This window comes from Pan troglodytes, chromosome 14, assembly GCF_028858775.2.
Source record: "Pan troglodytes isolate AG18354 chromosome 14, NHGRI_mPanTro3-v2.0_pri, whole genome shotgun sequence".
NCBI classification, from domain to species: domain Eukaryota; kingdom Metazoa; phylum Chordata; class Mammalia; order Primates; family Hominidae; genus Pan; species Pan troglodytes.
The window spans coordinates 98,654,169-98,676,068 of NC_072412.2; the positions used below are offsets into that span (position 1 = coordinate 98,654,169).

Genomic DNA, 21,900 nt, shown 5'->3' on the forward strand with positions numbered 1-21,900 from the left:
AGCTTTTACGGAAGTAACTAAAAAATGAAAAGCAAATTTTGCAGTGCCATTTGGCTGGCTAATTTATCTAAAATACGATAACTGTAAAACCAGGTAGAAGGTCATAATTATAATTTTTTTCTCAGTGAAATCTGTGATAGATATCTCCACATTTAAAGAATTCAGCACTTTTGTCCATTCTTACAATGTTAAAAAGAAAATATCCAAGAAACACAAACTACAATTGCAATTTCTTAATAAGACTGTATGTAAGACACATGTATGTTAATGTCTTATAATTTTAAGGAAGAGAGAGAATAATTCCTTTTTTATTCTAAACATCCAGAAGAGTAGTCCTATTAATTCAAGGTCTCTTACCCTTCCAAAGGAAATCATCTAAAATTTTATGTGGCCATTTAAATGATTGCTTCGGGAAATTTATATGGTAGTCATGGGAACAAGTAAAGAAGTCAAGGCAACGTTGATCATTTTAATGGTGTGCAAGTGATCCATCCAATTTGTAAATACCTTAGACCACTCTCTAGGTCATGAATGATCAGAAAAGGCATTTATGCAAAATTAATGAAGTAAAATATATGTTCATTAATAGCTAGAATCTTCTAAAGTTTTTTAATTGGTCAGGTTCATTGTAATACTCCATCCAAGCTTTTAAAAGAAAAAAACACCTTAGCTGGGTTATTGCATACTTTTGAAGAAAACATATTTTCTTTTTGATAATTCAAAACTAATTATTTTGTGTTTTTCTTTTTAAAAATACTGAATATTTCTATTAATAGCACTTCTTTACAAAATATACTTCCCTGGTTCCATCAACATTTGTCTGCTTAGAACAAGTAATGATATAAATATGGTGTTCCTATATCTTGGCAGCCCCTCTCTTAGAGATTAACTGCATAAAATACAGACAAACAGGGCAAACTGGACCTAGACCCATTATTTTGACCCCCCTCTCTCCAAACCTGGCACTTAAATGAGACAGGTAAGAGGAGAACTAAGTTGTGAATGCTGGAAAGAATCCCATGCTACAGACAAAATGTATTGATGGCATCTGGGTGATAAATAAATATCACAAACACCCAGCACTTTGGGAGGCTGAGGTGGGAGGATCTCTTAAGGCCAGGAGTTTAAGACCAGCCTGGGCAAAATAGCAAGACTGTGTTTCTACACAAATAAATAAATAAATAAAAGAAAAAAATTAAGCAAGCAAACAAACAAAAACGAGCTGGGCATGATGACATGGACCTATAACCCTAGCTACTTGGGAGGCTAAGATAGGAGGATCACTTGAGCCCAGGAATTCAAGGTTATAGTTCAAGTAAGATATAACTCTGCCACTGCACTCCAGCCTGGACAACAGAGTGAGATCCTGTCTCAAATAAATAAATAAATAAATAAATAAGTAAAATGAACAGTGATAGTTCATGAAAACAGTCTGTCAGAGGTGGTCTGACATGAAACATGTCTCAGAGTTTCTGAAAACTTGATGAAGAAGAGCTAGATCCCTTCAGAAACCAAGGCCAACAAGCAGAAGAAATCAAGGAAGTCTGAGAGCAAGTAACTCGTCCTTAATTTTAACACAGAGACTAATCACAGAGACAACACAGAGACTCATCTCTGACGGGGTAATGGAATTGAGTTATGGAGGGAACAATGGATTAGATAGATTAAAATGCAGGAAGACAGGGTAGAGGGAAAAAAGTAGAACCCAAGTTACTAGAAATGAGATACTAGATTGAGAAGTTTGGTCTTTATACTAAATAATTGATTGGTAATTCATGATTAATTTTTGATGACTATGGTAAAAATCTAGGAAGGACATGATATAATAATATTTTCTTTGGAACTAAGACAACCTCGATCCTGAAACTACAGGTAAAATTGCCTGTGCCCTGGGAAGAGGAGCCTACAGAGAGGACAGGTAGGCAATGTCAGTGGCTGACTTGCAAAAGCCTCAATGTGGTTACTTTATATTTTACTCCAGCTAAAACCAAACCTATTTCCTCATATGTGCCATGAAGATCACTCTTCCCACTCTGGTTTATAGGGAAGATTAAATGGACTTGTGTAATTAAAGTCCCTGGCCCAGAGTAGAGACACAATAAATGCTAATACCACTCTCATTGTTAGGGTCATGATCTGGATTTTCCAGACTGGTTTCACATCAAAAATTCTAAAGTCAGTTTTCTCTCTATACTCTTTTCTACTCAATTCCTACCCCAGGCAATCTGGAATTACTTTTTAGTGGAAACAAGAAGAAACAACAACTACCTCTATAAAAAAAACACAAAAGCATGGGCCTGGCGTGGTGGCTTCTGCTTGTAATCCCAGTACTTTGGGAGGTTGAGGTGGGAGGATGGCTTCAGAAAAGGAGCTCAAGACTAGCCCAGGCGAGAAAGCAAGACCCCATCTCAACAGATACATATATGTATTTGTATGTGTGTGGTTATTGAAAAACCACTTGTGTATCCTTTGGAGACATATTGAGGCACAAAGCACTTTAAACCCTGTACACTTTGTTTCTCTCCTTTACAATTCCCATTACAGGCTGACCCAGGGAAAGCTGAGGGGTGGAGAGATCTCATAATGCGGAACACTCATTGGCTGTGTTGCAACTCTTCCTCATCCCCTTCCTATAAAGAGCTGACCATTGTGGAAGCATGCCAATGACCTCCAGACCTCTGTGGCCAGGATAGTCATGGATTTAGCAGTACTGAGCTATTTTGATGGTGTAGTTAGCCGTAGGCCAAAACCAGAGGATGTGAGCTCCTGTGGTTTACAGCAAGAGCCTCTGGGAATCTGTTGGAAGAAAGCTGAGTGTTGGGAAGAAAGCTCAGGCAGGGTTTGCATAATGTTCTCTGGAATGTGTCTAGACTTGCTGGCTCCTTTCTTCTAGCCCTCCTAGGCTCCTAGATCGATTGTATTCACATTATCTCAAGTAGCAGAACATGTTCCATATAAATGCTAAACCATCACAGCTGTAGATCATGCGCCTATCATTTTGACCCCCACATTCTCACCACCTGTTTCTCTGTTGGATTAGCAATAAATAGTGTGGGCTCCCAGAGTTCGGGGCCTTCACAGCCTCCACAATCGCGATGGCCTCCTGGTCCCACTTTACTTCTCAAACTGTCTTTTTCTCAATCCTTTGATTCTGCCGGACTTTGTTACCCCCACGACCTGGTGTTGGATCTGATCACCCCAACATTCCTGACTGCCCGATGTGGGGCAACAAAGACCCTGGTGAAGGAACGCTAGAGCGTGGGAAAGTGGAGGATGCATCGTCAAAGGACACCTGAGGACGTCTGAAAGAAAGTCAGCGGGAAAGCTGAGCACTCCGAAGAACCAGGGTAACAATGAGACAAAGTGAAAGCAGACTTTCTGCTTATTTAAATTTCTTAAGGCATTTATTACAAAAAGGGGGAGTGAAAGTTAGTACTCAGAATTTGTTATCACTCACTCTTTAGTGCAGTAAAGCAGTTTTGCCCATGGTTCCCAGAACAAGGGACTATGGAGTTGGATGCATGGGAGAGAATTGGAAGAGGTTTTTTTAAAAAGTGTATAAAGATGGAGCACAAATTCCAGTCTGTTTGTTCACTGTGGGTGCTAATAAAAGCAGCTCTTGAGCCATTTCAAACAGATGATGAGGCAGATTGAGATGAGGAAGAGGAGGACGAGTGTAAAAATCGAACTTCAGATTCTGAATGTGAGGAACAGGAAACGGAGGAAATTTAAAGAAAGGATATGTTTTACTAGCCCATCAGCTCCACCTGTTGAATTAAGTGAAAGGCCACCTCCTCTCTCCCCTTAATGGGCGAGAAGATGAATTGGCTACAAAACTTACTGCTCCTGTAGTTGAAACATTAAAACCTGGAGCAATTGGTGGTGCTATACAAAATTCTATTCAAAAGGCTAGAGCCGAGAGAGACCTTGAAGCATGGTAATTCCCCGTAACTATAAGATGCTCTTTTAAGATGCTCTGCTCCCCAGTTTCTACCCAGCTTACCCCCCCTGCAATACAATCTTCAAGCCTTGGCTCCTTGCCCAGGGCCTTAGAACTGATAACCTAGTACTTTAACAGCTGGAACTGGGTCTACAACAACATAATAGGTCAGGATGAAAACAAATTCAGTAAATTAAAGGGAGGCGTGTATTCCTATAGTGGCAAATGGGGGCAACAAGCAAATGTCCTTCTGCTTTGTTTCCAAAACCCATCTACAAAGGAGAAAGAAAGAGATATATACAAGAAAAAACAGCGTACCCTATTCCTTTAAAAGCCAGGGTAAATGTAAAACCTATAATTGATAATTGGAGGTCTTCTCCATGACCCTATAACACTCCAATACTACCTTGTTGTCAGTGTAAACAAGGGCATAGCCTGAAAGCACTGAGACCACTGACAACTAGTAGCCTTCCTATCAAAAATCCTTAACCCAGTAACCCGCGGATGGCCCAAATGCATTCCATCGGTAGCGGCAACTGCTTTGCTAACAGAAGAAAGTAGAAAAATAACCTTTAGAGGTAACCTCATTGTGAGCACACCTCACCAGTTCAGAGCTATCCTAAGTAAAAAAAAGCAAAAAGGTAGCTTATAAACTCAATCTTAAAGTATGGGGCTATTCTATTAGAAAAAGGTGATTTAACATTAACCACTGAAAATTCCCTTAACCCAGCAGGTTTCCTAACGAGAGATTTAAATCTTAATTACCATACAAAGGTCCAGACTCCCTTCAGGACAGGACGATAGATGGTTCCTCCTGGGTGATTGAGGGGAAAAAAACAAACACACACACACACAATGGGTATTCAGTAATTGATAGGGAAACTCTTGTAGAAGCAGAGTTAGGAAAGTTGCCTAATAATTGATCTGCTCAAACATGCGAGCTGTTTGCACTCAGCCAAGCCTTAAAGTACTCACAATCAAAAAACTCTATCTCAATCCTGACTCAAAAGGTTACCTACACCCTCTCTGAAACAAATTTGCATAAGAACTGTTGTTTATGGGAGTGCATCTTGAAGGGGCAGCTGGGTTGTTATGAAATACTCAGGAACCCAGCCCAGCTCTAGGACTCACCCCTAAGCACAAAGGCAATGTTGGGCACACTGTTAAAGGACCACTAGAATCCAGCAGCCCGGACCCTTTTCTTTGTGGTCAAGAAAGGGGAAAACAGGTGCAGGACTGCTACATCGGTGAGCATAACTAATCCGATAAGCAGAGGTCCATGGGTGATTATGTACCCTGGAAAGGAATAAGCATTAGGACCATAGAAGACACTCTAGGACTAATGCTCATCAGAAAATGACTAGGGGTGCTGGCATCCCTATGTTCTTTTTTTCAGGTGGGAAATGTTCCCCCCAAGGCAAAAACGCCCTTAAGATGTATTCTGGAGAATTCGACCCAGTCAGTGTGTGTACTTTTTCCCTCTCAGATTTGAAGCAAATTAAAATAGACCTAGGTAGATTCTCAGATAACCCTGATGGCTATATTGATGTTTTACAAGGGTTAGGACAATCCTTTGATCTGACATGGAGAGATATAATGTTACTGCTAGATCAGACACTAACCCCAAATGAGAGAAATGCCGCCATAACTGCAGCCCGAGAGTTTGGTGATCTCTGGTGTCTCAGTCAGGTCAATGATAGGATGACAACAGAGCAAAGAGAACGATTCCCCACAGGCCAGCAGGCAGTTCCCAGTGTAGACCCTCGCTGGGACACAGAGTCAGAACATGGAGATGGGTGCCACAGACATTTGCTAACTTGCATGCTAGAAGGACTAAGGAAAACTAAGAAGAAGCCGATGAATTACTCAATGATGTCCACTATAACACAAGGAAAGGAAAAAAATCCTACTGCCTTTCTGGAGAGACTAAGGCAGGCATTGAGGAAGCATACCTCTCTGTCACCTGACTCTATTGAAGGCCAACTAATCTTAAAGGATAAGTGTATCACTCCGTCAGCTGCAGACATTAGAAAAAACTTCAGAAGTCCACCTTAGGCCCAGAACAAAACTTAGAAACCCTACTGAACTTGGCAACCTCAGTTTTTTATAACAAAGATCAGGAGGAGCAGGCGGAATGGGACAAACGGGATTTAAAAAAAAAAAAAAAGGCCACTGCTTTAGTCATGGCCCTCAGGTAAGCAGACTTTGGAGGCTCTGGAAAAGGGGAAGGCTGGGCAAATCGAATGCCTAATAGGGCTTGCTTCCAGTGCGGTCTACAAGGACACTTTAAAAAAGATTGTCCGAACAGAAATAAGCCGCCCCCTCATCCATGCCCCTTATGTCAAGGGAATTACAGGAAGGCCTACTGCTCCAGGGGACGAAGGTCCTCTGAGTCAGAAGCTGATCCAGCAGCAGGACTGAGGGTGCCCAGGGCAAGCACCAGCCCATGCCATCACCCTCACTGAGCCCCAGGTATGCTTGACCATTGAGGGCCAGGAGGTTAACTGTCTCCTGGACACTGGCACGGGCTTCTCAGTCTTACTCTCCTGTCCCAGACAACTGTCCTCCAGATCTGTCACTATCCGAGGGGTCCTAGGACAGGCAGTCACTAGGTACTTCTCCCAGCCACTAAGTTGTGACTGGGGAACTTTATTCTTTTCACGTGCCTTTCTAATTATGCCTGAAAGCCCCACTCCTTTGTTAGGGAGAGACATCCTAGCAAAAGCAGGGGCCATTATACACTAGAATTAGGAGAAAGAAAAAGGGTAAATATATAGACTCTAAGTATGCTTACCTAGTCCTCCATGCCCACGCAGCAATATGGAGAGAAAGGGAATTCCTAACTTCCGAGGGAACACCTATCAAACATCAGGAAGCCATTAGACCCCCAAATTCTCCTTACCTCTGAATCTACTTCCTCCAATCCCTGCCTAAAGATAATTTTACAGGGAAGAGGATTTGCTTGTGTCTCTCCAGGTGACAATCAGGCACCTACGTGTGTGCCCACCAAACATCTGAAGATCTATCATGAACCACAGTATCTAGTGGACCCACCTGAACAGTGCAAATTGAAGGTTTAAGGATTGCTTTTAAGCCTCAATTTGTTTTCTCTGTGCCTCCTGTTAGAAGGGGCCTGCTTCTCGTTAATCAACAGTAAGTTTTACCCCATGGTAATTAAACAAGGCAGAAGCTGAGTTACAAATGCTTCAGCAATGGCATGCCTCCCGGCTACAGCCACAAAAGTTTTTGCTTCTGTTTCAGTAGGTTTACTAAGGTGAGGGTGAGGGTGTATGCTTGTGTTTTTGCAGGAGATGAACGAACCATGTGGATGCCCTCAAGATGTGTACGACCATGGAATGGGAGACTGGAGGGACCCATGGATCCCAACCATGGACCAGATTCCCCCATTACGAGCCATGAGCCAGTTGAATCTGAATGCGAAGACGGAACAAGGACGGACCGGAGTCACGATGCTTGATGGACCAATGCTTTCTGACTCAGCTCCTCTCTATCCTGAATACAAGAGAAAAGAGACCCTATTCAGCATGAAGAAGTTACAGAAGACGGACCTTCATCCTTCCGCAACCCCTAGGATTAAGGGTCCTCTTGTAAAAGGGAAAAGGGAAATATGTGGGAAGCATTCAAACCAGAGTGACTCCAGTTTGAATAAGGGCTAAGAAAAATGAAGCTGGATCACCAACCGGCAATTAAGGGCCACACAGCCTACAATCGCCTTGCTCCATTAAAAGAGGCCACCTTTTATGCTAGTAATAATGATAGCTAGTAATAATGATACCTTCTCTTTTACAAAAAAGAGAAGGGGGGCATGTTGGGAAAAAGCTGAGTGTTGGGAAGAAAGCTGAGGCAGGGCTTGCACAATGTCCTCTGGAATATGTCTAGACTTGCTGGCTCCTTGCTTCTAGGCCTCCTAGGCTCCTAGATTGATTGTATTCCCATTATCTCAAGTAGCAGAACATGTTCCATATAAATGCTAAACCATCACAGCTGTAGATCATGCAGCTGCCATTTTTGACCCCTACATTCTCACCACCTGTTTCTCTGTTGGATTACCAATAAATAGTTTGGGCTCCCAGAGCTCAGGGCCTTCGCAGCCTCCACAATCACGATGGCCTCCTGGTCCCACTTCTCAAACTGTCTTTTTCTCAATCCTTTGACTCCACCGGACTTCATTGCCCTCATGACCTGGTGTTGGGTCTGATCACCCCAACAGGAATCCACTGGAAGCTTGGCTTGATGTTTCCTCTGATACGTAACTTCATGTCTTGGAAGATATAATTTCCACATGGTGACATTGTGTGGGGCAGAGACATTTCTTCTCAACTGCAGCAATTTGAAGCTCTAATTCAGAAGCCAACACTCTGTTCTTTATTGGATTTCAGACTCTCAGGAATCTCTGTTTATAGCTGCAACCTGGAGATTCCCCTCATCTCTCCACCCCAACACAAAGTTCTAGTCTCAGAAAAGCCTAAATAAATAGTTAAGGAAAAGTTGAAGTGTAGCCTCTCAGCTGTTTGTTTTTCTTCCAGCATTTCTCTGTGATAGATTTTTAAAAACCAAACAAATACAAAAAACCACCCACAGTATTTTTCATTCACTCCAATCAAGGGATGGAGCCTACTTCTCTGCAATTGGAATCTAGGCGTGGCCATGTGACTTACTATGGTTAGCGAGGCCTAAACAAATGCAGTTCAAGCAAAGTGTGGCCAGTGTTTGCACCTTGGAGCTCGCTTTCTTTGCTGCTGGGAATTCTTTTGTCACCATGTGAATTGGCCCAGGCTGGCCTCCTGGAGTATGACAGACCAGGTAAGCAAGGCATGCCAAGTCTGCTGAACCAGCTAAGGCCACAGACACATGAGTGGGGCCCTCTTAAACGATCCGGTCTTACCAAGCTGGCTCATATCAGAACTGCCCAGCTGACCTACAGAATTATTGGGGAAAAGTTGCTGTTTTAGTTCACCAACATTTGAAGTGGTTTGTTATACAGCAACAGCAAACCAAAATATTTTATTTAGTTCCCATATAATATAGAGCTGCAGAATAAAATACTGTTTAATAGGGGTTACTTACATGAGTAAGTACTTTAAAAGCAACACGGCTTAATGTTTTGTCATTTTCTCAGGAAAAAAAAATTATGTAAATTTAGTAGATGTTGTCCTGGCAAGTAAGTAAAGCAGGTGATGGATTATGTGGCAGCACATATTCACCTATGAATACACTTGATTATGTGTATTAAATAGTAACTATTTCTTACATTTATTGGTATCATCAGTTTCAGAATAAAGAATGGGATGAGGGCTGATTGTTATTTGTTTTTTTTCAACTTACTTATCTTGGAAAATACTACCCAAGAAAACACATTTTCCTTGAAATAGGAAAGAGCATTCCACTGGATTTTACTCCTGTTTCCATAGACACAATCACTTGGGTTATGATGTGTCCAACAGGGATTCTGTGCAGGAAGCAGGAACAGCTTTTCTTATGTTTTACTTTAGCAACATGGGTCAGTGACTCACAGAAGAAATGTGATTTCCTTCTGAGGAGGAGAAAGAATCAGGGTTCCAGACTGGAAGCTATGTCTAGTAGATATGCAGGTGGACTTTACTGTTCAAAATTAAAGCATTGGGTCAGTGTTCAAAGGATTGGCATTGGGTTATTTATGGCTCGCCTCACTGATACTAAGCACACCCTTGCCTTTGTGATCGTACTTGCTGAGTTATTGCCATGAGGTTGTGTGAGCTTGGCACACCAAACTGCTTGACTCTCTAATATGCTATAAAAACTTATAGCCACATGGCAGCAGGCGCACTTCCCTTTACATTATCCAACAGATATGGACCAAAATTAGAAAATTGAGACATTTGGGGTTTTTTTCCCTTAGAACAGGGATTTATTTAGAAACTCTAATCTGAAGACACTCACTTTTGAAATGCTGAGGAAATTGCAAACAATTTATCACACAGAAATATTTGGAAGCATCCGCATCATTAAAAGTGTCCCTTTCTAGTTTATAACTGAAAATCAAATAATGATCAACACGGTATTGATTTCTTCCTAGGCAATCTTCTTTTGAATCGCTAATTCGTTAAAGAACCATTTAAACTGATAAGGTCCATAATTTTCATGGTTACAGATCTTCAAGGAGATAGTATGATTATTTTTTAAAATGTTCTAATATGGTAATGGACTAATGTCACTTAAAGAAAAAATATTGAAAAATCTGTATGAATCAACTAACATGCAAGATTGGGAAATTTTTAAACTTGCACTTTTTTGTGTGTAAAATATGTATAAATATGTATACATAACGTATGTACAGTGTCTATTTCTAATCTTTGGGCATCATTAGTTAATTTCAGAGTGAGGAATTTTGGAGACAGTATTGTCATTTCTTGTCTGTTTATTAGGTTATTTTTCTTGAGAAATACTATACAGGATAAATCTTTCTTCCTAGAAATAAGGAAAAAAACAACTGACTGGATTTTCCTTGTTTCTACAGATGCAAGAGCCAAATGACTTTTGAGGTAAGATACAAACACTTGTTTTTATTTTTTTTAATTGTATTTTAAATTCAGTGGGGTACATGTATTTATTTGTTACATGGGTATTACATACATCATGCTGGGGATTGGGCTTCTAGTATACCCATCACCCAAATATTGATTGCACCCCACTATTACTGGATTGCTATCAATCTGTTTTCTTAGGTCTAATAGTATTTGTTTTATGGATCTAGGTGCTCTGGTGTTTGGTGCATATATATTTAAGATAGCTAAATCTTGTTGTATTGAACCTTTATCATTATGTAATGCTTTTCTTTGTCCTTGTACTGTTGTTAGTTTGAAGTCTGTTTTATCTGATATGTGAATGGCTACTCCTGCTCACTTTTGTTTTTTATTTGCATCACATGTCTTTTTCTATCCTTTTTCTTTGAGTCTCCATGTATCTTTAGCCAGTACATGCATCTCTTGTAGATAGCAGATGGTTTGGTCTGGTCTTTTTAATCTGATTTGCCACTTTATCTTTTAAACAGGGCATTTAGGCCCTTTATATTCAAGGTTAATATTGATATATGAGGTTCTGTTACTGTCGTAGTGTTATTAGCTAGTTGTTCTGTAGTTTTGATTGTGTTTGGAGTTTTTCATTGCTTTATAGCATCTCTGACCTTCGTATTTTTAGTAGAGATGGGGATTCACCATGTTGGCCAGACTGGTCTCAAACTCCTGACCTCAAATGATCCACCTGCCCTTCAGCCTCCCAAAGTGCTGGGATTACAGGCATGAGCCACCACACCTGGCCATCATATGTATGCTTTTCTGATGGTAAAAATTGTCCTTTCGTTTCCATATTTAGAACTCCTTTGATCATTTCTTATAGGTTCAGTCTAGTGGTGACAAATTCTCTCAGCATTTCCTTGTCTGGGAAAGACTATTTCTCCTTCATTTATGAAGCTTACTTTGGCAGGGTATAACATTCTAAAATTTTGGCATGTTTTTTCTTTAAAGGGGCAAAAAGTAGGCCACCAATCTCTTCTGACTTGTAGGACTTCTGCGAAAAGTCTGCTGTTAGTCTGCTTGGTTTTCCTTTATAGGTGATTTGACCTTTTTCTCCAGCTGTCTTTAAGATTTTTTTCTTTAGCATTATTTTTGGGCCTCTCTAGCAAGGTTAGGGAGATTTATCTAAATTATTCCCTCAAATAATTATTCTCTCAAATAGTTGTTTACTTTTACTTCTCTCTCAGGAATGCCAATAAGTCAAAAGTTTGGTCACTTTACATAATCCCATATTCCTTGAAGTCTTTGGCAAACACTTGTTTTTAAAAGGCAACAAAAATCTTCACTGTGACCTGCAGGAGGTATTCTTATCCTGTCATGCAGAAAAACAAATATGTACATTTGAATTCATTCTATTTTGTCTTGCCTTAATCTTTTTCCTTATCTTAAAATGTTGTTCACCCATTGCTTTCTCATCTACACCCTTCTTTTTATTCTGTTGTGACCAATACTGGTGTCTTTGTGTAGCATGATTTTAAGCTTCCTCAAAGTTTAAAGATTTTCACTTAACATGGAAACATTTAAAACAATAATACTTACTATTGACATTTTTCAGTGCAAACATAACTAACCTAACAGTATCAATGACAAAAATTCTACTACTACTACTGACACTGTCAGTAGAATAAGAAGAAAAGCCACAGACTTGGGGAACATATTTGCACAAGACATGTATGATAAAGGACTGTTCTCCAGAATATACAAAGAAATCTTAGAAGTCAACAATAAAAAAAAACCTGATTTTTTAAATGAGCAAAAGGCCTGAACATGTATATCACCAAAGAAAATATACAGAAGGCAAATAAGCATCTGAAAAGATGCTCCCCATCATGCATCATTAGGGAAATGCAAACGACAATGGGATAGGATATCACTACATGCCTGTTAGCGTGGCCAACATCCAAAACATTGACAACACCAATGCTGGGGAGGATGTGGAGCCATAAAAATTCTCATTTGTTGCTGGTAGAAATTGACATTAGTCAATCAACATCAGGAGAATGTTCTTTTCTGGGAATTTAAGCTGAAGATAATTCCTAAAGGATAAGCCATATGAATATTTTAGAGCCCTAAATGTACTTTGCGAATTCTTTATTATAAGAAAAAATCCTAAACATCCAAAAATTGGAAAATGTGATTAAGTCGATTTTGATATGTGACAGACTGGTATACAATGATTAAAATATAAATCTAAAAACGGTGTATCATGTAGAATGTTTACAATATAAAGCTAAGATAAAATTCAGATTTCAATGCAGCATCTGCACGTTGTTTACATCTGTGTCAAATTATATGTGTATGTCTTCAAGAACTGGAAACAATCTGAAAAACATAAATCAGAACAGAATGCTGAGATGTTGAGACATGAATTCTTTCAAAAGTTCCTTTATTATTGGGATGCTTACTATCAATGTTTAAAACTTGTATCTACTTTCCTTAATAAACTGATACTTTAATTGAGATAAAAGTAGCTGATAAAAATCTTAGTCCATAAGGTCCCATGATCAACAAATATAAATTTATTTTCCTGTATATAAAAATTAATTTCTTTTGGGGGCCCCATTCTCTTGAATCTCAATCAGTCCTGGGTGTTCCTTGTGATTTCTTGGAGGCACACCATTTTTTTTATCTTTGTGTTGTAATCCCAGGTGATTATCTCCTCCTTCCTTATCTTGATCGATTGGATTCTTTGATCACCCGTTCTCTTAGAAATATTGGCACAACTTGGCCAGCGTGGTGGCTCACGCCTGTAATCCTAGCACTTTGGGAGGCCAAGGCAGGCGGATTACCTGAGCTCAGGAATTCAAGACAAGCCTGGGCAACACGGTGAAACCCTGCCTCTACTAAAATACAAAATATTAGCCTGGTGTGGTGCACGCCTGTAGTCCCAGCTACTCAGGAGGCTGAGGCAGGAGAATCGCTTGAACCCAGGAGGCGGAAGTTGCAGTGAGCCGAGATCGTGCCACTGCACTCCAGCCTGGGTGACAGAGTGAGACTCCGTCTCCCGCCACCATCCCCTGCCCGCCTCCCCCCAAAAAAGAAATATTGACACAACTCAGGCCTGGCGCAGTGGCTCACGCCTGTAATCCCAGCACTTTGGGAGGCTGAGGTGGGCAGATCACGAGGTCAGGAGATTGTGACCATCCTGGCTAACCCGGTGAAACCCCGTCTCTACTAAAAATACAAAAATATTAGCCGGGCGTGGTGGCGGGTGCCTATAGTCCCAGCTACTCCGGAGGCTGAGGCAGGAGAATGGCGTGAACCCAGGAGGCGGAGCTTGCAGTGAGCCAAGATTGTGCCACTGCCCTCCAGCCTAGGTGACAGAGTGAGACTCCATCTCAAAAAATATATGTATTGGCACAACGCGGATGGGCATGGTGGCTCACATCTGTAATTCCAACACTTTGGGAGGCCGAGGCGGGTGGATCACCTGAGGTCAGGGGTTTGAGACCAGCCTGGCCAACATGGTGAAACCCCATCTCTACTAAAAATACAAAAAATTAGACCGGCGTGGTGGTGTTTACCTGTAATCCCAGCTACTCGGGAGGCTGAGGCAGGAGAATCGCTTGAACCCGGGAGGCGGAGGTTGCAGTGAACCAAGATCGGAGGTTGCAGTGAGCCATTGCACTCCAGCCTGCGTAACAAGAGCAACTCTGTCTAAAAAAAAAAAAAAAAAGAAGAAGAAAAAAAAGAAAAGAAAAAATATTGGTACAACTCTCAGAAACATGGGAAGCCACGTATCTACACTCATCTGGGCTGCAGTTTAAATTCTGGTTCCTTTCCCCTTTAGGCACATAGGATCATGCCGAGCTACAATGGGGCTGTCAAAACTCTGAAAAACTCTTTCTTATCTTCCTTAGTAGAAATCCCTAAACAATTCTTTTGCCAATGGTTATACCTGCAGCCCAAAACTCTAAGGTCTTGATGCCCCACAACCAAGTTTTACTTTGAAAATGGTATGTGGTTCATTTATCACCCAGATTTCCATCCTCACAAGAAATTTGATCATACTTTCTACCCCAGCCTTGAAGTAGGTAGCAAAATGGAGAGAGAGAATAAGTGTGAAGGAGAGAGAGAAAGGAAATGTAGCCAAATATTAAGAGTTGATGATCCTGAGTGAAGGCTATATATTTATTAATTGTATAATTTTTCCAGCTTTTTTATTTTGTCATTTTTCAAAATAAACTGTTGCAAAAGCAAGAAAGAATGGAATAGCTGAATTGGAAGTCAACAGTATAGACATATGTCTTTTATGGAATTTTGGTATGATAGAGGAGAGAATTAGGATCGTGAGTGGGACAGAGAGGAAGTGTATAATTTCTTGCTCTTTATGTTAAAAAAAAAAAAAAATCTAGTCTGGGCCCAGTGGCTCAAGCCAGTAATCCCAACACTTTGGGAGGCCAAGAGGGGTGGATCACTTGAGGCCAGTAGTTTGAGACCAGCCTGGCCAACATGGAGAAACCCTGTCTCTACTAAAAATACAAAAATTAGCCAGGTGTGGTGGTGGACACCTGTGATCCCCGTTACTTGGGAGGCTGAGGCAGGAGAATCATTTGAACCCAGGAGATGGAGTTTGCAGTGAGCTGAGATCATGCCACTGCACTCCAGCTTGTATGACAAAGTGAGATCCTGTCTCAAAAACAAACAAACAAAAAAACATAAAACGAAGCAGGTTATTTATACACACATCTATAACTTCAACTACATATTAATATTTGCAAACACTTGGAAAAATTTCTACCTCAGAAGTGGCTTTTGTTTTATTGTGTCCCCATAACTTTTTTCCTTTCATTTAAAAATATTCTACCATGGTAATAAAGACAGAGTGGTACTGGCAAAAGTAAAGAAAAATAGATCCATGGAACATAATAGACAGCTAAGAGATAGAACCACATAATATATAGGTAACTGATATTTGACAAAGGGGCAAAGGCAACACGGTGAAGAAAAATCTTTCAACAAGTGATGATGGACCAATTGGACATCCATATGAAAAAAATGGATCTAGAAACAGACCTTACACCCTTGACAAAAATGAACTCAAAATGGGTTATAGATTTAAAGGTAAAACACAAAACTAGAAGATAATGAGCAAAAAGCTGGATGGCCTCATTTATGGCATGATGTTTTAGATAAAACACCAATTGTACAACCTGTAAAAAAAAAAAAAAAAAGCTGGACTTCATTCAAATTAAAAACTTCTGCTCTGTGAAAGACACTGTCAGTCGAAGAAGAAGAAAAGCCACAGACTAGGGGAACATATTTGCACAAGACATGTCTGATAAAGGACTGTTCTCCAGAATATACAAAGAAATCTTAGTCAACAATAAAAAAAAAAAACCTGATTTTTTAAATGAGCAAAAGGCCTGAACATATATATCACCAAAGAAAATATACAGAAGGCAAATAAGCATCTGAAAGGATGCTCCACACCATGCATCATTAGGGAAACGCAAACGACAATGGGATAGTATACCACTACATGCCTGTTAGCGTGGCCAACATCCAAAACATTGCCAACACCAATGCTGGGGAGGATGTGGAGCCATAAAAATTCTCATTTGTTGCTGGTAGAAATGCAAAATGGTACAGACACTTTGGAACACAGTTTAGCAGTTTCTCACAAAACTAAACTTACTCTTACCATATGACACAGGAATCCTGCTCTTCAGTATGCACCCAAGTGAGCTGAAAAATTCTGTCCACACAAAAACCTGCACAATGATGTTTCTAGCAGCTTTATTCATCATTGTCAAAACAGGGAAGCAACCAAGATATCCTTTGGTAGGTGAGTGGATCAGTAAACTGTGGTACATCCAGACAATGGAATATTATTCAGTGTGGAAAAGAAATGAGTTATCAAGCCATGAATAGGCATGGAGGAAACAGAAATCCATATTACTGAGTGAAAGAAGCTGATTGGAAAAGGTATGATTCCAACTATGTGGCATTCTAGGGAAAAAAAAAACCACTATGAGGACAGTAAAAAGGTCAGTTGTTGCCAGGGGTAGAGGGAGGGAGGGATGATTAAATAGAACATAAAGTTTTTAGTACATTGAAACTATTCTATGTGATACTCATTGGTGGATATATGTCATTAGACATTTTCAAAGTCGATAAAATATACAACACTAGTATTCCGAGAACCAAGCCAGGTCCAGCCTCGTTTTTCTCCAGGCCCAATAATGAGAAGCAGACAAACTAGGAAAGAAGAGAATTTATTGCTGTAACCGGATACAGGGAGAAGGCCGGAGATAAATAATTCCACCAGACCAACTCAAAGTGTTACAGTTTTCTTAGTGCTTACATAGGTTGGGGTTATGTGCCTACCTGCAGTATAGCATTCACCTGTCTATAGGTAACTAATTTTGTTTTAACTAGAAGGTCAGAGGCCAAAAAATGGTTGCTAAGTCCGATTAAGCTGTGAAGGCCCCAGTACCTTCAAGGCCTGTCTACTGTGGTACCGGAGTGATTATTTCTAATTCATCTTCTTTACAGCTTGGTCCAGAGAGCTGCCTTAGACTCTACAATGAATCTATTCAAACAGCTGCCTCTGTTACCTTGACTCATCTCAGATTTTTGTCAACCCGAGAAGGGTTTCCTGGCACTACGAATATAAGACTGTCTATTATTTTGGCTTGCTCTTGTTTAGGGAGAAGTCCATTCAAGGCTCCTACTGACTAAATATTTTATTTCTAGCTTTGATGTCTGGGCACTGATTTCCTAGGTTTAACTATTTGCTCAATGTTAAGGCAGTGCTGTGGAAATTTGTCTGTGTAACTGAAGTGCTACGCAGGCCTGTGTGACTGTCATACAGGCCTGTCTGTGTGATTGTCAGGGAGAATTGGCCTGGCACACTAGGAGTGAACACAGGGGTGTAAATTATGGACTTGGGGTGATAATGATGGACTTGGGGTGATAATGATTGTCAGTGTAGGTTCACTGTTTGCAACAAATGTACCACTGAGGGGCAGGATGTTGATAGTGAGGGAGGCTGGGCCTGCACGTGGAGGGGTTCTGGGAGTATACAGGAACCCTCTATACTTTCTGCTCCATTTTGCTATGAACCTAACACTGCTCCAGAAATAAAATATATTTAAAAGGGCAAAAATTCTAAAATTAGGGCAGATATAAGCTTGAGGAATAAAATAAGAACTAGTTGTAGGAATTAGCTGGTAGAAGTCACTAAATGCCACTTGTACTATTTTTTTTTTTTTTGAGATGGAGTCTCGCTCTGTCACCCAGGCTGGAGTGCAATGGCACGATCTCGGCTCACTGCAACCTCTGCCTCCTGGGTTCAAGCAGTTCTCCTGCCTCAGCCTCCCGAGTAGCTGGGATTACAGATGCCTGCCACTTTACCTGGCTAATTTTTTGTATTTTTAGTAGAGATGGGGTTTTGCCATGTTGGCCAAGCTGGTCTTGAACTCCTGACCTCAAGTGATCTGCCCGCCTTGGCCTCCCAAAGTGCTAGGATTACAGGCATGAGCCACCGTGCCCCACCAACTTGTTCTATTTTAATAAAAGATTTTCTGTATTTTCATGAAAAATCTTTCTTTAAATCCTCATTCCCAGTAAATACATTTTTATTTTTGCTTGCCCACTAAATATTAAAAATTGGGAAGTTTTTAAGAATGATATTGAAAATATTTTCTCTGTCTTTTTGTTTGCCTAAATGTCTGTGGTCAGGATCTTTTTTGTAGTTAAACCTATTTAACTTCTTCCTTAGTGACTACATGAAAGAATAAAAACATTCTCATTATTCTCTGACCCAATAAGCCTATGAATGTTGTGTCATTTTAATGGGCCAAATATTTGGAATAAAATCTTGTGATTGGAGAAATGAGATATAGATTTGATGGAAAAGAAATTGCTTATGAACAAACAACGACATGAATTTTTATGTAATAATGTGAACATATACAAATTTACTGCATACTAAGTTTATCATTGAGAAGGCTGATTCATAGACTCATAGGTGGTGCAATTGTGAAGAATGAAACATTCTACCAAGGTCACAGTATTGCTAATGACAGCCTTCTGGTAACCTGTGATACCCCGGTCCCCTCAGCTAAATTTATCTTATCCATTCTTAATGATAGGAAACACTAGGATTTATTTTACTTTGTGTTAAAGCCTGTGTGCCTTTCTAAAAGGCCTCTTTTAGAAAAGTCTTGGCCGTGCCTGAAGGTATTAACTATAGCAGACCTCCAGGGATAAGAAACACTTGTTCAGCTCTAATTATTTTATCAGGTGTCAGCCTCGCTGCCTAAATGCCTAAATTCTAAAGCAAGTCAGTTGCCTTTCAATCAACAAGACAGAACCATCTACACCTGACAGATCCCCATCAGAAAACCCATGGAGACAATTGCTTCTCCAGAAGGATCAGAACAGGCTAGTCATTTATTTCCTGAGATTCTCTAACTTTCACCTTTTTTCATTCTGATCATAAGAAAAAGATACGCATGTGCTATATTACATTAACTCTTCCAGTATAGCAATGTGTTCTCAGAACTACAATTTAATATTTTACCTGGTAATCCCAGCACTTTGGGAGACCAAGGCGAGAGGATCGCTTGAGGCCATGAGTTCAAGAGCAGCCTGGGCAATATAGTGAGACCTCATCTCTATTTATTTTTTTTAAAAATGTACTTCGCCTTGTATCTGGAGAAGTGTGTGAAATAATGTTACCTTAGACATTGCTTCATTTGTTGTTAATATATCAAAAGAGTTTATTATGAACTTCTATTCTGCCACATGAGAAATTCTTCTGAGTTCAGAACTAGGACATGTTGGCCATTTCTAGTAATTTAGCATTCTATATCAAATGATAGTTATTTAACTCAGCACCATTGTGTTTTCACCCTGGCTGCCAGGAAGCTAAGTGATTTTTATGGCCATAGCTTCATTAGCCTTGTCCGCTTCCCATCTCTTGTCATTTTGCCCTTGTTTTCATTTTACAAATATTCACTTTATCTCTCCAATATGACAAAACACTTTACAAACTCAAAGGCAATAAATCCCAGGCATGTTTGCTGAGCAGTTATGATGTGGTCATCCATGGCACTGAATGAGAACAAAAGTCAGATTCAAGATCCTGATGGAGGATCTTGGAGACTCACAGCAAGTCAGACACCCAAGCTACAACTGTCAGAAAATTAAGTACATAGTATAACAGAAATAGATACAAGTTGCAGTGGGAATAGAGATGGAAAATATCTGTGTTTTGTTAGAGGAGAACTAGAAGACTTCACAAGAATGTGAACTCTTAACCTGGGTCTGGAAGGATGAGTAGGACATCGCAAGAAAGTATGTTTGTAATGTACAATGGGTCCTGAATCCCAGGATACAAATGCAAGATATATAAAACTTAATATCATTTTTCTGTAACCAAATGCATCTCATTTGACCCTGGTACTGTGGTTTAATCTGAGTAAGTTGGTCTCTATCCTATGAGCCCATGAAATGTTCATTTGATTTAGGGAGTTCAAGAAAATAGTGGTTCTGATTCATTTAATATTCTTTTAAATATAGTGTTTCCTGCCTGGATGTTGACTTTTGAAGCTCAGATATTAGGTATTTGATTCTTTTAATTCTCTTTGTATTTTTGATGTGTCATCCCTTCCCAGAGGTAATAACAGGAAGATAAAATGCAGAAAAAGGGGAAACCGGGTATTATTGTGCCCAGCATTGAGTGCCATAATGAAACAACATCCCTTAGTTGAGAGAGGCCTCAGTGGCAAGGGACCTTAGATATTATCTCTGTCAAGCTCCTTCACCCTCATTTTATGGAGTAGAAAATTGATGCTAAGAAAGGCAGAGTGATGCTCCCAACATTATCCTGGTCAGTTGGAATTGTGGGCTGCACATTTTTTTTTTTTTTTTTTTTTTTTGAGATGAAGTCTCACTCTGTCGCCCAGGCTGGAGTGCAGTGGTGCAATCTCGGCTCACTGCAACCTCTGCCTCCTGGGTTCAAGCGATTCTCCTGCCTCAGCCTCCAGAGTAGCTGGGACTACAGGCGCGTGACACTGTGCCAGGCTATTTTTTGTATTTTTAGTAGAAACGGGGTTTCGCCATGTTTGTCAGGCTGGTCTTGAACTCCTGACCTCATGATCCACTCGCCTCGGCCTCCCAAAGTGCTGGGATTACAGGCGTGAACCACTGCACCCGGCCTGTGGACTGCACTTTTAACTCCAGCCTCAGCAGTATTCCAGATCTCTTCAATATTTCTTTAATCTGCAGCACTAAAGAATTGCCAAAGGAGTTTGTTACAACATATCAATGATGCATCATATTTCAGGGCTTTATTGTCAGAGATTCAAATACAGAATGCATTTTTACCAAGTGCTTCAGGTGAGAATAATGCAAAGGACCTGCCCTTTCAAGTACACACAGTGAAAGTCTGAACTCCATAAGGACAGAAGCCGATTTTTGTTAATATTTTTATGCCCAGTGCCTACATAGCACGTATTGTATAGAAAATGTGAATGTTGAATACATGCAAACTGTATTTCTAAAAATACACACGACCTTCGTTTGTTGTTTGTTTCTAGCAAAAGCACTGACAAATTTATTCTTTACTGGAATATTTTGAATTGTTATCTTCGAATTGTTATGTTTCTGCATTTCTTTATAGATCAAGCTTCTCAATACAAAGCCCAGATCAAGCTTTTCAACACAAAAAGCCATCAGCCTCAACAAAATCCTAGGAAGCAGAATTCAAGCAGTGAAGGATAATGTTTTGTTTAAGTTGTCAGTGTTCACCCTTCAAAAATGTAAAATATAATTCCAAATCAAAATCCAAGTTGCTTTTCTTTTTGGTATTTTGCGATTTATTGTAGCATTACCTTTATTTGTGAGGAAAATATATTGAAGGATTTTTTCTCATTAAATATGTAACTATGAAATATTTAGGTCTACAAAATGAATTTCTCTATATTTTATGAACAAAATATCCTAGAAAAGAGAGACTTTTTAAATAAATGAAGATTAGTGAGGATAATTATTTCACATAGAAAAATTACATTTATTGGCTTCTAAGACCTAATCTACTCAATAAAATAAGTTATGGTACCTTAATAACTGAGGAAAATAGACATAAGTAAAAAAAAACACGAGGAGAGAAGTCTACATGTAAGTATTCTGAGGTCAGGACTTTTTCAACTTTATCACAAAATTCACAGGGTGGATAAATAGTATTTCCACATTTTATAAAGGTTTCGAGGAAGCCTCAGTATAATCAACCCCTAACATATTATCTTCTAGATAGCCAAGTTCTGTAGCTCGCAACACATGGCCCCTGCCTTCCAACTTTAATTAACATAATCTGGTTATCTTGTTCTGTAAAAATTACAAAAGTCCATTTCAGTGGGGTAATTGCAGGTGAGTGAT

The 21,900-nt window shown here is 39.8% G+C and overlaps 2 long non-coding RNA genes across 2 annotated transcripts in view; one reads left to right on the plus strand and one right to left on the minus strand.

Annotated features, from left to right (window-relative positions):
- Window positions 1-9,832: 9,832 nt before the first annotated feature.
- Window positions 9,833-21,900, minus strand: part of LOC129136736 (uncharacterized) — a 34,238-nt gene continuing 22,170 nt past the window's right edge. The window contains exons 2-3 of the long non-coding RNA XR_008538690.2: window positions 14,037-14,169; window positions 9,833-12,834 (exon numbers count right to left, since the gene is read on the minus strand). This is a non-coding gene — a long non-coding RNA (uncharacterized LOC129136736). The remainder of the gene's footprint in view (window positions 12,835-14,036; window positions 14,170-21,900) is intronic.
- On the plus strand, window positions 10,454-21,313 carry LOC107968083 (uncharacterized). The gene is made up of 3 exons (XR_001708968.4): window positions 10,454-10,482; window positions 20,044-20,085; window positions 21,146-21,313. It is a non-coding gene; the product is annotated as an uncharacterized LOC107968083 (long non-coding RNA).